Source organism: Gossypium arboreum, chromosome 8 (genome assembly GCF_025698485.1).
Source record: "Gossypium arboreum isolate Shixiya-1 chromosome 8, ASM2569848v2, whole genome shotgun sequence".
Lineage (NCBI taxonomy): Eukaryota > Viridiplantae > Streptophyta > Magnoliopsida > Malvales > Malvaceae > Gossypium > Gossypium arboreum.
In genome coordinates this window covers 9,323,645-9,336,701 of record NC_069077.1, presented here as the reverse complement: position 1 = coordinate 9,336,701, position 13,057 = coordinate 9,323,645, and the positions used below count along the sequence as shown (strand labels likewise).

Here is a 13,057-nt window from a genome sequence, read left to right as displayed (position 1 = left end):
ATTTTAAAAATTAAAGTACGTAAATTTTTTTACGCTTAAGCATTTAAATTATACTGATTTTAATATTAATGTTATTTTAAATTATATTAATGTCCAATGCTAGGTTTGAGTTTTGGAAATAAAAATTTGGAAAAGTCAAAGAGATAAAAGTAGATTTTCCCAAATGTATGAACTTCAATATTCTGAATTTAAAGCAAATTAAAGCATATTTAAATGGGTTGATTAAATAATGGAATGTGAAAACATTTGAACCTATGGTGATTTTATAATTCAATTATTGTGTCACAAATCTCAACCATTTGATTATTACCCTATATTATTAAATTTACCTAAATATATCGACTTTTTATTTCTTCTCTTCATTGAAAAATAATCAATATCATGATAGCAATACAATATTCATGTTTATTTTAATTCTTTTTAACACGACATTTTCTATTTAAAGTATTTATTTAAGATTTGAGTAAATTACTCTTTACTTTTTGTTATTTATTTAAGTTATTTAATGCCTTTTGTTTAAATTTTTATATGTCAATTATAAAATTAATTTTAAATAAAATTATCTCTTTATTTTAAGATTTTACTTAAATGAATTAATTTTAATTTTATAATATTAAATTGTTACGTTTAAAATATAGTTAAAAAGACTCATATTAGTAACATTTATCAAATCAAATTTATATTTTCCAAATATAATAAGAGTTAATTATGTTCATTGATTAAAGTAGAGCAAAGATAACATGTAATATTACGATAAGTTTAGACGATGATAAGTTTAAAATATATGATAAGTTTCAAAGAACACATGATATAAATAAATGTGGTATATTCAAATTTTTAGACGATGTTATATATTAGATTTATGAACACTTATGTACCAAACACAATGAATGCGACAACATTCATGAGCCAACACGGCTACTACATTCCCTCCAAACTAGCTCACAGTTTGCGACAGTATAGTAAATGATTAGAGATATGGTGGCCGGAACAAAATTTTAAATTTATTTTTTAAATTTAAATTTGATTTGGCCTAAAAATGGGTTTAATATTTTGTTTAAATTCAATTTGAATTATAGTAGTAAATTCGAGTTCACTTTGACACGGCTCATATTATTATTTTTAGATTATTTTATTATATGTAACAAATTTAAAAAAATATAATATATCAAATAGATTTAAAAACATTAAAACAACAAACAAATTGAATATACTTAAAAGTTATTCCTAGCAAAATAGTTGCAACTAAAATAGTAGCAAAATTAACAACAAAACATAGGTTCTACAATATTCAAATAATATTAAAAATGTAATGGCGTAAATTCAATGTTATCGGAACAATGGTTTCAGTAACCACAAATCCGATTTAAAGTGAAATTTATTTCAATATTTTTGCTTGAAAATTTATATGATAGGAAAATTGTATGAAAATATTGATAGGAAAATTTTATCAATTTAGTGATTAGTTAGAAAAAGAAATTATTGAAGAAATTGGGTAAAATAAGGTATCGGGACCTCTATCTCGTAAAACCGAGTCAAAAATAATTTTATAAATATTTATGAAATGTTATTAATGTGGTATTAAAATTTCGTTAGGAAATTTTAATGTTTGGGTAATCAATTAAATGAAAAGGACTGAATTGTAATAGGTGTAAAAGTTGCTAGAGTGATTAAATAGCTTATTAGTCTAATGAGAAAGGATATAAAAGGAAATTAGACCCAAAAGTTATTTGGGCTGGACGGCAAGGGTATGAAATCAGCAGAAAAATTGATAAATTAAGAGTAAAATTGGAATATTGCAAAATTAACTAAATAAAACTAGGACTAAATAGGAAATATCTAGATTTCTCTTCATTTCTCTTCAATTCCAGCAGCTAAAAACGCCATAGGAGGGTTCTCTAAGCTGGTATTTCATAATTTTTGCACCAATTGAGTTAATCATTGCCTTTTTCTTGTAATTTTTGTGTTTCTAAGACTTTTACAACTAGATCCTACTATTAAATTCATTAGTTTTTGATTTCATGGATGAAATTGAAAGTCACCATGGTTGAGTGATGTAAGTTTATGATGAAATAGAATGAAATTAAAGTTTTAATTTGTTTATGAGATGATTTTATTAGGCAATTTCAATGGAAGTTGATTTTTGGGACCTAATTGTGAAAATGTTTGGAATTAAAGTCTATTGCTGAAATTATGATTCCTAAAGGTTGTAAACTAGTTTAAGGTGATAGAATAAAATGTTACTTAAGAAAAATCAGCTCAATTGAGAGGCTAATTGAGTAGGGACGAAATTATCATTTATTAAAAGCTTAGGGGAAAAATGGTAATAAACAGCTTGCACTAAAACAGTTTGGACAGTAGCAGTAGACTAACTTTGAAAAATCACCAAAAACTGTAAGAATCGAATTAGAAGATGAAAAAAATATGGAATTAAAGCTTATTGAGTCTAGTTTCTCATAGAAGAAATATTGTAAGCAATGGATTTGTAAATTTTGAGATATAATGAATTTTGTGAGACAAGGTCATAATGAATTCGGGTTCCCCTGTTCTGATTTTGAAAAATTATAAAAAATTGGATAAATATAATTAGGGACTTAAATTTATATGTATAGAATTCTGAATGAGTCTATTTTTAATAAAAGCAAACAAGAACATCATTTGAATTCTGTATAAAGAGATAATTTATTTTTAGTGAAGAAGGGTCAGAACTGTTAGACAACAGAACAGGGGTGACTTTGAAGAATAAAATGTACTGATTGGATGAACCAAAAATTCTGAAAATTTTATGGTAAAAATATATATTAGTCTAGTTTCAGAGAAAATTAACGGATCTTAATTTGGAGTTCCGTAGCTCAAGTTATAAATAATTTAGTGACTATGACTCAAGTAGACAGCTTTGAATGAACTATAAATAATAGTTGAATTATAGAGAATGTTGCATATGAACATGAAATGTATTAAATTGATAATTAAATTTATTTATTTAGATCCAGAAGATTCAAATCTGAAGCTAGATCGAGGAAAGGAAAAGTTCGGGATTAATAGATTTTTCTTGTTTACAAACAAGTATCAAGGTAAGTTCGTAACTTGAATTATATTCGAAATGCTTGAGATTGTATGTTTTTGATGTGAATATGATTTGAGTGTTCATTGTATGAAAATTAATGAAACATTGATATATTTGATAAAATGGGAAGAAATCCGTTTGAATGAAAGGAAAATTCGATGGATCTCGAAAAGGAATTAACGGTAAAAGGATCTAGCCAGACGGGTGATCCTATCTGATATAGCCCTAGAAGAATATGTGTAAATGGATTTAGCCGGACGGGTAATCCAATTAGGGTCTGAATTTAGCTTTGACTGGTAATTGGATCCAAGCTCATTAGAGTAATTGTAGCGAGGATTTAGCTTTGAATGGTAATCCAGACAATACTCTATGAGTTTATATTGAGGATTTAGCTGGTGGTAATCCCATTGCAAGGTTGAGGTTCATGAGTGTGCTCTCTGAAATGGAAATGTCGCACATGAATATGAATTGACGGACCGGAATTGTACACTAAAAGTGTACCTCTGAAAATCCATCGAAATTCGATAAATTCAACGGGATAAATATGAAAAATAATAAGGAATGAAAATCATGGTATTGATGAGTACATCAATCATGGTATATATATATATATATATTATTGATACATGGAAATTATTGTGCTAACTTGAATGTTGAGTTTGTGCATGTTAGGGTAATAATGCATTGAATGGATATATGAATGTTTATTATATTGTATTGAAAATATTAGGTAAGTATAATTCTTGTTACATGAGCTTACTAAGCACAAAGTGCTTACCCGCTTCCTTTTTCCTGTTTTGTAGTGTTAAGAGCTCGGAGGTCGGATTTGGTGGAGACACATCACCTTTGTCAACCTCGAGATTTCGGTATATAAAGAAACTTTATTTTGGAAATCAATGGCATGTATAAGCTAACAAAGTAAATGTTAACGTGAAATGAATGTAAAGTTAGCCATTAGTATGGTTAACAAACCTAGTTATAGATATGTGATGACGTTATATTATATAAATGCATGAATTTATCATGAAAATATGTTGAATTGAAAAAAAAAATTAATTAGTAAACTCCGGTAATGCCTCGTACCCTATTCCTGCAATGAATACTGGTAGGGGTATTACATTTATTGGTATCAGAGCTACGGTTTAGCCAGTTGTAAGACCGATGTAGCAAATACGGGATTAGCTATACATGCCATTTAAATTATTATTGATAGTGTGATATCTCCTGACCATTTAAAATGTGTTTTTCTTATAGTAATGTCATCAACCGAGCTCAATCTGAGGAAGTGGGAGTCATGCTCCGGCGATTACAAAGAGAAGAAACTAGCAGTAGAAGGCCCGAGACAGAGGGTCGAGGGGAGGAGGCAAAAACAGCCTTCTTTCAAATGATGAATGAATGGTTTAATCAATACTTAAGAACTAACCACAGTAGTGCTGACAAGTTCAAGCTCCCCTCCTGCTCCTTCACGGTTCCGAGATCCCACAAGGTGCAGTCTTGAATCTGTCGGAAAAGGAAAGCTCCAATAGATAAAATTGAAATATGGGGTAGAAGAATTTGAGCAAAGATTGACGATGATTCGAGCGGGCTGAATTCGGTTAGAAAATACTACTCGGGTTCGGAAGAATTATCTTGTACACCGAAGAATGTCGAAATGTGCCGTCTCACCGCTAAAAGATACTGACTTACCATTGGTGGAATACTAAAGCAGTTGTTCAAAGAAGAAATTACATGGAATTCTTTCGGTGAGTTTAGAAAAAATATATCGACCAGAGGTTCCTTGACCGAAAAGAAAAGAATTTCTTGAGCTAAAACAGGCAATAGATCAGTATCTGAATATGAAAGAGAATTTGTTCGATTGAGTAAATATGCTCGAGAATGGGTACAGTCAGAAGTTGAAATGTGCAAACGATTCGAAGAAGGGTTGAATGAAGATATTAAGTTACTGATCGGAATTCTTGAAATTCGAGAGTTTGCTACATTGGCAGAGAGAGCTTATAAAGTAGAAAAATTGAGCAAAGAAAAGAAACAGGCTGAGAGGGAAGCTTGAATTTTTAGTAAAAGACCGATGGGAAAATCCCAGTTTTCTGCTTCAAAGAAATTGAAGAAATATCAGAATCGTTCTACTTCAGCCATTGGGTATTCGGGCAAAGAACGAGGTTCTCAACGCACTAATCCAAGGCCTTCTACTCCATCAGTGACCAGTGTTGGCAGTGTTGGCACTCCTAAACCGAGATGCCAGTACTGTAATAAAGCTCATTTTAGTGAATACCGATTTAAGAGTGGGGCTTGTTACCGATGTGGTTCTTTTGACCATTTCCTCAGAGATTGTCCAGAAAGGGTTGAAAAAGAAGTTGAACATATATCGAAGCCGAGTAATCTAGTTTCGAGGAGCAGACCACCTCAATCATCCGGTAATGTCAGTGGTAGTCGAGGAGCTACAAAAGATACTATAGGTAGGCCTGAGGTACGAGCACCTGCTAGGACATATGCCATTCGTGCCAGAGAAGATGCTTCAGCACCCGATATTATTACTGGTACATTTTCTTTACTTGATACTGATATTACTGCATTGATTGATCCTGGTTCTACGCATTCATATATATGTGTTAAACTTGCAATTGTTAAAAATTTATCTGTTGAACCTACTGAATTTGTGGTTAAAGTCTCGAACCCCAGGCGGTCTGTGTTAGTGGATAAAATTTGTAAAATTGTCCACCGATGGTAAGAGGTTATTGTTTCCGGTGATTTGATGTTCTTGCCATTTGATGAATTTGACGTGATATTGGGTATGGATTGGTTAACCCAAACATGATGCGGTAGTAAATTGTAAACAAAAATATATTGTGTTAAAATGTCGAATGGTGAGTTGCTCGAAGTTAAATCTGATCATCTGAGAGGGTTATCGATATGATTTGATAATGGCGACAGAGGTATCTCAAAAAGGGTATGATGCTTACTTGGCTTATGTACTCGACACCAAGGTATCTCGAGTCAAAGATACTGAGCGATTCAGTGGTATGTGAATTTTCCGATGTGTTTCGGAAGAATTACCAGGATTGCCACCGAGAAGAGAAGTGGAATTTTCTATAGATTTGATTAGGAACTACTCCAATCTCCATGGCTCGTCTCGGATGGCTCTATAGAATTAAAGAGTTAAAGACACAATTGCAAGAGCTTGTTGACGGGGTTTTGTTCGACCGAGTCATTCACCTTGGGGTACTCGGTTCTATTCGTGAAAAAGAAAGATGGGTCTTTGAGATTGTGTATCGACTACGGCGACTTAATAAAGTAACCATAAAGAATAAGTACCCGTTACCGGATTGATGATTTATTTGATCAGTTGAAAGGTGCTACTATGTTTTCAAAGATTGATCTTTGATCAGGTTATTATCGATTCACGGGTAAAGGAGTCGATTTTCCAAAAACGACCTTTAGAACCGTGCGGGCATTATGAGTTTCTAGTTATCTTTGTTTAGGCTAACTAATGCACTGCGATATTCATGGATTTGATGAACCGGATATTTAGACCGTACTTAGACAGATTTGTAGTAGTATTCATTGATGATATTTTGGTTTATTCTCGGGATGAAGAAGAACATGCAGAACATTTGAGAATTGTGTTGCAAATTCTACGAGAGAAGCAGTTGTATGCTAAATTCAGTAAATGTGAATTTTGGCTTCGAGAAGTGAGTTTTCTTGGACACATTGTATCTGCCGAAGGCATCAGGGTAGATCCAAGTAAAATCTCAGCTATTGTCAATTGGAGTCCACCGAAGAATGTATCTGAAGTTAGAAGTTTCTTGGGTTTAGTTGGTTATTATCGGAGATTTGTGCAGGATTCTCTATGATAGCTTCTCCAATGACTCGATTATTGCGAGAAAGATGTAAAGTTCGAGTGGGTGATGAATGTCAACAAAGTTTCAACTGATTGAAAGACCTATTAACGAAAGCATCTGTATTAGTGCAGCCTGAACCGGGTAAGGAATTTGTTATTTACAGTGATGCCTCATTAAATGGTTTAGGTTGTGTTTTGATGCAAGAAGGTAAAGTAATAGCCTATGCTTCAAGACAACTTAAACCACATGAAAGAAATTACCCAGTACATGATCTTAAATTAGCTGCTATTGTATTTGTGCTGAAGATATAGCGGCTTTACTTGTACGGTGAGAAATGTCATATTTATACTGATCATAAAAGCTTGAAATATTTGATGACACAGAAAGATTTGAATTTGAGACAGTGCAGGTGGCTTGAACTGATAAAGGACTATGATTTGATTATTGATTACCATCGGTAAGGCTAATGTTGTAGGTGATGCTTTGAGCCGAAATCTCTATTTGCTTTACGAGCTATGAATACCGGTTATCATTGATGATGATGGTTCAATCCTAGCTGAATTGAGAGCTAAACCGACATTTTACTGACAAATATGTGAAACTCGGAAGAATGATGAGAAGTTACTGAGTTAAGCAGGCACAGTGTGAGTTAGGTAATGATTCGAATTTGATTGGTTCGATGATTGTTTATTATTCGAGGTAGGGTATGTGTACCTCGAATTGAGCTCATCTGAAGATTCTACGCGAGGCTCACAGTAGTACTATGTCCGTACATCCGGGAGTAATAAAATGTATAATGATCTGAAAAAGATGTCTTGGTGGTCGGGAATGAAACGTGATATCTCCGAGTTTGTATTAAGGTGTTTAATATGTCAACAAGTTAAAGTGAACATCGGTACCTTCGGGTTACTTGACCAATTACTATCTAGGAATGAAAATGGGAAAGAATCACTATGGATTTTGTATCGGGCTACCTTTGTCTCGAGGAAAAAGATGCTATTTGGGTGATTGTTGATCGATTAACAAAGTCACTCACTTTATTCCGAATGCGTATGGATTATTCTTTAGATAAACTATTTGAACTGTACATATCCGAGATTGTCAAGTTACATGGAGTGCTGTCTCCATTATATCGATAGAGATCCCGATTTACGTCTCGTTTCTAGGACAAATTGCAAGAAGCCTTGGGTACTCGGTTGTATTTCAAAGACCTTGCATTTCATCCTCGCACGGATGGTCAATCTGGCGTGTAATTCAAGTATTGGAAGATATGCTCGATGTTGTATACTAGAGTTTGAATTTGCTTACAATAATGATTATCGATCTAGTATTAAAATGGCTCCGTATGAAGCTTTGTATGGTAGAAAATGTAGAACACCGTTATATTGGATGAGCTCGATGAAAGGAAGATACATGGGGTTGATTTGATTCGGGAAACAGAAGAAAAAGTAAAGGATATTCGAGATAGTCTAAAAGCAGCTTCCGATCGTCAAAAATCATATGCCGACCTTAAGCGAAAAGAGATTAAATTTCAAGTCGGTGACAAGGTATTTCGAAAGTGTCTCCTTGGAAGAAAGTTCTTCGATTCGATCGAAAGGGTAAATTGAGTCCAAGATTTATCAGCCCTATGAAATCATAGAAAGAATTGGACCGATTCGCTTATCGATTGGAATTACCACCGAACTTGATAGAATCCATAATGTTTTTCATGTATCTATGTTACGACGATATCGATCAGATCCTTCACATGTCATTTCTCCGATAGAAGTAGAGATTCAACCGGATATGACTTACAATGAAGAACCAGTCAATATATTGGCACGGGAGACAAAAGAGCTTAGAAATAAGAAGATAAATTTGGTGAAAGTATTGTGGCAAAAGCACGGGATTGAGGAAGCAACATGGGAACCGGAAGAGGCAATGAGGAAACAATACCCAAACCTCTTTACTGGTAAGATTTTCTGTAACAGCCCGATTTTGGGTCTAGTCGGAACAGTGGTTTCGGGACCACAAACCCGACGAAAAAAAAAAATTATTTTTATTATATTTTTATAGTCTATAAATTTATGAAAATATTTCGTAAAAATTTTATTCGAAAATTTTGACGTTTGAGCACTCAATTTAGTCAAAAGGACTAAATTGTAAAAAGTGCAAAAGTTGAGTTCTTTATATATGAGGTGCCTAATTGTTATGAGTTTTAAATTGAAAGTCCTTATGTGACAATTATTCCTTTAATAAGTTAGTGAATGGATATTTGTTTGGTATTTTTGAAATTTGGTTTAAATAAAAAGGGTAATTTTGTATATTAATTAAAATAACCTAATAAGACAAATGATAAAAGCTATCATTTTTTTTCATTCTTTCTTCTTCAACCGTGGGAAAGAACAGAAAATAGCAGCCATGGATGAGCTCCATTCGCCAAGCTTTTATGGCTTATATAGGTATGGTTTTTGTCCGCTTTTAATGATTTTCGTATTTTTGAGATCCCGAAGCTTAAATTTTCTATTTCTACCAATTGATTGAAGAGAAATTAGAGTTTAAAAATTTACCCATTCATGATATGGTTGTGCTTTGATGATTTATAGTGGATAATGAGTGTTTGATGTGTTAAATATGAGTTTTATTCAATGAATTTCGGAAAAAATGTCAAAAAGGGGTTAAATTGTAAAAGTTATAAATTGGTCATAAGTGTGTGAATTAGTGAAAATTTGGAGTTGCCATAGAAGAGAAAAATGTTCAGCATGTCTTAAACCTTATAGAAATTGAATAAAAATTAATTTACGAGCATTGGGGCAAAAGTGAAAATATGCAAAAGTTTAGGGGTCAAAATGAAAATTTGTAAAAATATGATTTTTAGACCCATATGAATATTGTGACTGATTGGTAGGCTAAATGTGATGTTATAGATGATGAAAATTGAGACTTGGACCTAGAACGGAAAGAAATCGATTTATGGACGAGTATGTCCTTTTCACCTTTGTGGTATCGAGGTAAGTTTGTATGTAAACAATACCATGCTAAACATGTATTTAAATGTTATCATTACATGAATAGTACAGATATTAAGTGTATGTGATTAATAGAATTATGATAAGACAAAGCCTTGATAGGCGAGGAAAAATCCCGTTTGAACCTTAGGAATAAATTAGGATACGAGTGACATGTCACTAGGAATTATGAGTCCAGATGACTAGCTCGAGAGTGAGCATTGAAATGTCATGAGATATGAGGTAGCTTTAGCTACAATTGAGGCACTTATGTGCAAAGGCTTTTCCGAGTATCCAATTAGTATTCCAAGTGTTTAACGGGTAATCCAAGGAAAGAGTTGATGATGGTCCCAATGAGGTAAGTCATTGGTGAGTATGCACTTGAGTTATGTTACGAGTTGTGCAAGTATGTATACTAAGCCTATGAGAATGCCTTGATATGTGATGATCTATGATGCATAATATGTATTCTTACCATGATGGATAAAATGGTGTTGTATTAATATTATGAACAATGATCATGAATGAGTAATTTAGCCTTGACAGATTTGAGTTACTGCAGTAGTGTAACTTTGAAAATACACTAAAAATAGTGGAAAATGAGTTAGAGGTAGAATAAAATATGGGATTAAAGCTTAATGAGTCTATTTTCACATGAAAGAAACAGAGGAAGAAAAAGAATTCCATATTGTTTGATATTTGAATTCTTGTGAAACAGGGTCTGAATGAATTCGAGATCCCTGTTCTAACTTTAGAAATTCACCAAAATTGTACAAAATTACTAAGAGTTATACCTTACATGAATGGATTCCTTATTGAGTCTATTTTTATGGGGAATAAACGGCATGGTCGTTGGAATTTTGTACAGGAGAAATTCGGTTTGTAGTGTACAGGGGTCAGAGTGGTCATACCCTGAAACAGGGAGACTTTAACTAATAAACTGTACTATTTGGCTTAACCAAAATTCTGGAAATTTTATGGAAAAAATAAAATAAGTCTAGTTTCAGGAAAATTAACGGAACTTAATTCGGAGTTTCGTAGCTCCAGATATAAATAATTTAGTGACCGTTGCTCAGAAAGACAGCTTGTAGTGAACTTGAAAATATGTTGTAAACATTGACAAAACAAGTTAATGAGTTGCTTATTGTTTTCATATGAACTTACTGCTAAAGCTTACCCCTTCTTTCCCATGTTTTCTAGAGTTTCCAGGTTAGCTCGGGTTGGAGGCCGTCAGAGATATTATCACCCTATCGAGTTAACGTTATCGAGTAAGTAAACTCAAGTGATTCGAGTCTATGGCATGTATAGGGTTTTAATGTGAGTATGTAATATTATGATTTAGCCAAAGGCAGTGGCTTGTTATTAAGGTAGTATTAGTCATGTAAATTGGCCTATGTCGGCTAATATCGTTATGGGCCCATATGATTATTCTTATGCATGTATGTTATTATCTCTTGTGATGTGGCTTACAACATGTATGCCTAGAGATTGAATTGAGATTCATTGATGAGCTAGTAACTAATGCAGGATTAAGTGATTGGTAAATAGTTAATAATGCTTCATGAATGGTTTGTGAGGTAATGATAGTTATGTCTAGTATGTGGTAATGATATGGGCAAATTCTATAATATTTATTGCATAAGAAAATAACTTGAGCATAACATGTTTGTAGATGTTTAAGAGCTCATTTATGCCACGTTGTATGTTATTGGATAAGTATGTATCTATGCATGTGGTGTGAGAGTGACAAAAGGCTTGATAATTAGCCTATTTCGCCACACTACTGAGCACATGGGCGTGTGAAGCCTTAAAGCAAGAGATTTTTCTAAGTTTTCATGAGTTCTCGATTGGGTCCCGAACCGCTAGAATGCATGTATTGGGCCTCGTAAGCTCGCATAAGGGACAGATTGCATGTGAAAAGAAAAGTTTTAATTATTTGAGATTTCATGGCCCTGTTTAGTATGGAAGTGTTAGTAAAAGTCAGGTAGCACCTCGAACCCCGTCCCGGCGTCGGATGCGGGCGAGGGGTGTTACATTTTCGAGGACGAAAATCCTTAAAAGGGGGGGGAGAGTTGTAATGGCGTAAATTCAATGTTATCGAAACAGTGGTTTCGTAACCACAAATCCGATTTAAAGTGAAATTTATTTCAATATTTTTGCTTGAAAATTTATATGATAGGAAAATCGTATGAAAATATTGATAGGAAAATTTTATCAATTTAGTGATTAGTTAGAAAAAGAAATTATTGAAGAAATTGGGTAAAATAAGGTATCGGGACCTCTATCTCGTAAAACCGAGTCAAAAATAATTTTATAAATATTTATGAAATGTTATTAATGTGGTATTAAAATTTCGTTAGGAAATTTTAATGTTTGGGTAGTCAATTAAATGAAAAGGACTGAATTGTAATAGGTGTAAAAGTTGCTAGAGTGATTAAATAGCTTATTAGTCTAACGAGAAAGGATATAAAAGGAAATTAGACCCAAAAGTTATTTGGGCTGGACGGCAAGGGTATGAAATCATCAGAAAAATTGATAAATTAAGAGTAAAATTGGAATATTGCAAAATTAACTAAATAAAACTAGGACTAAATAGGAAATATCTAGATTTCTCTTCATTTCTCTTCAATTCCAGCAGCTAAAAACGCCATAGGAGGGTTCTCTAAGCTGGTATTTCATAATTTTTGCACCAAGTGAGTTAATCCTTGCCTTTTTCTTGTAATTTTTGTGTTTCTAAGACTTTTACAACTAGATCCTACTATTAAATTCATTAGTTTTTGATTTCATGGATGAAATTGAAAGTCACCATGGTTGAGCGCTGTAAGTTTATGATGAAATAGAATGAAATTAAAGCTTTAATTTGTTTATGAGATGATTTTATTAGGCAATTTCAATGGAAATTTATTTTTGGGACCTAATTGTGAAAATGTTTGGAATTAAAGTCTATTGCTGAAATTATGATTCCTAAAGGTTGTAAACTAGTTTAAGGTGATAGAATAAAATGTTAATTGAGAAAAATCAGCTCAATTGAGAGGCTAATTGAGTAGGGACGAAATTATCATTTATTAAAAGCTTAGGGGAAAAATGGTAATAAACAGCTTGCACTAAAACAGTTTGGACAGCAGCAGTAGACTAAATTTGAAAAATCACCAAAAATTGTAGGAATC

General features: G+C 32.9%; 1 long non-coding RNA gene across 2 annotated transcripts; it reads left to right on the top strand.

Annotated features, from left to right (window-relative positions):
* The first annotated feature begins 9,266 nt into the window (after window positions 1-9,266).
* LOC128296422 (uncharacterized) lies at window positions 9,267-11,471 on the top strand. Of its 2 annotated transcripts, XR_008287041.1 has the most exons (3): window positions 9,267-9,344; window positions 9,810-9,893; window positions 11,091-11,471. It is a non-coding gene; the product is annotated as an uncharacterized LOC128296422 (long non-coding RNA). The 2 variants fall into 2 exon arrangements; XR_008287040.1 differs by lacking the exon at window positions 9,267-9,344 and having other exon boundaries at window positions 9,476-9,893.
* Window positions 11,472-13,057: the final 1,586 nt, after the last annotated feature.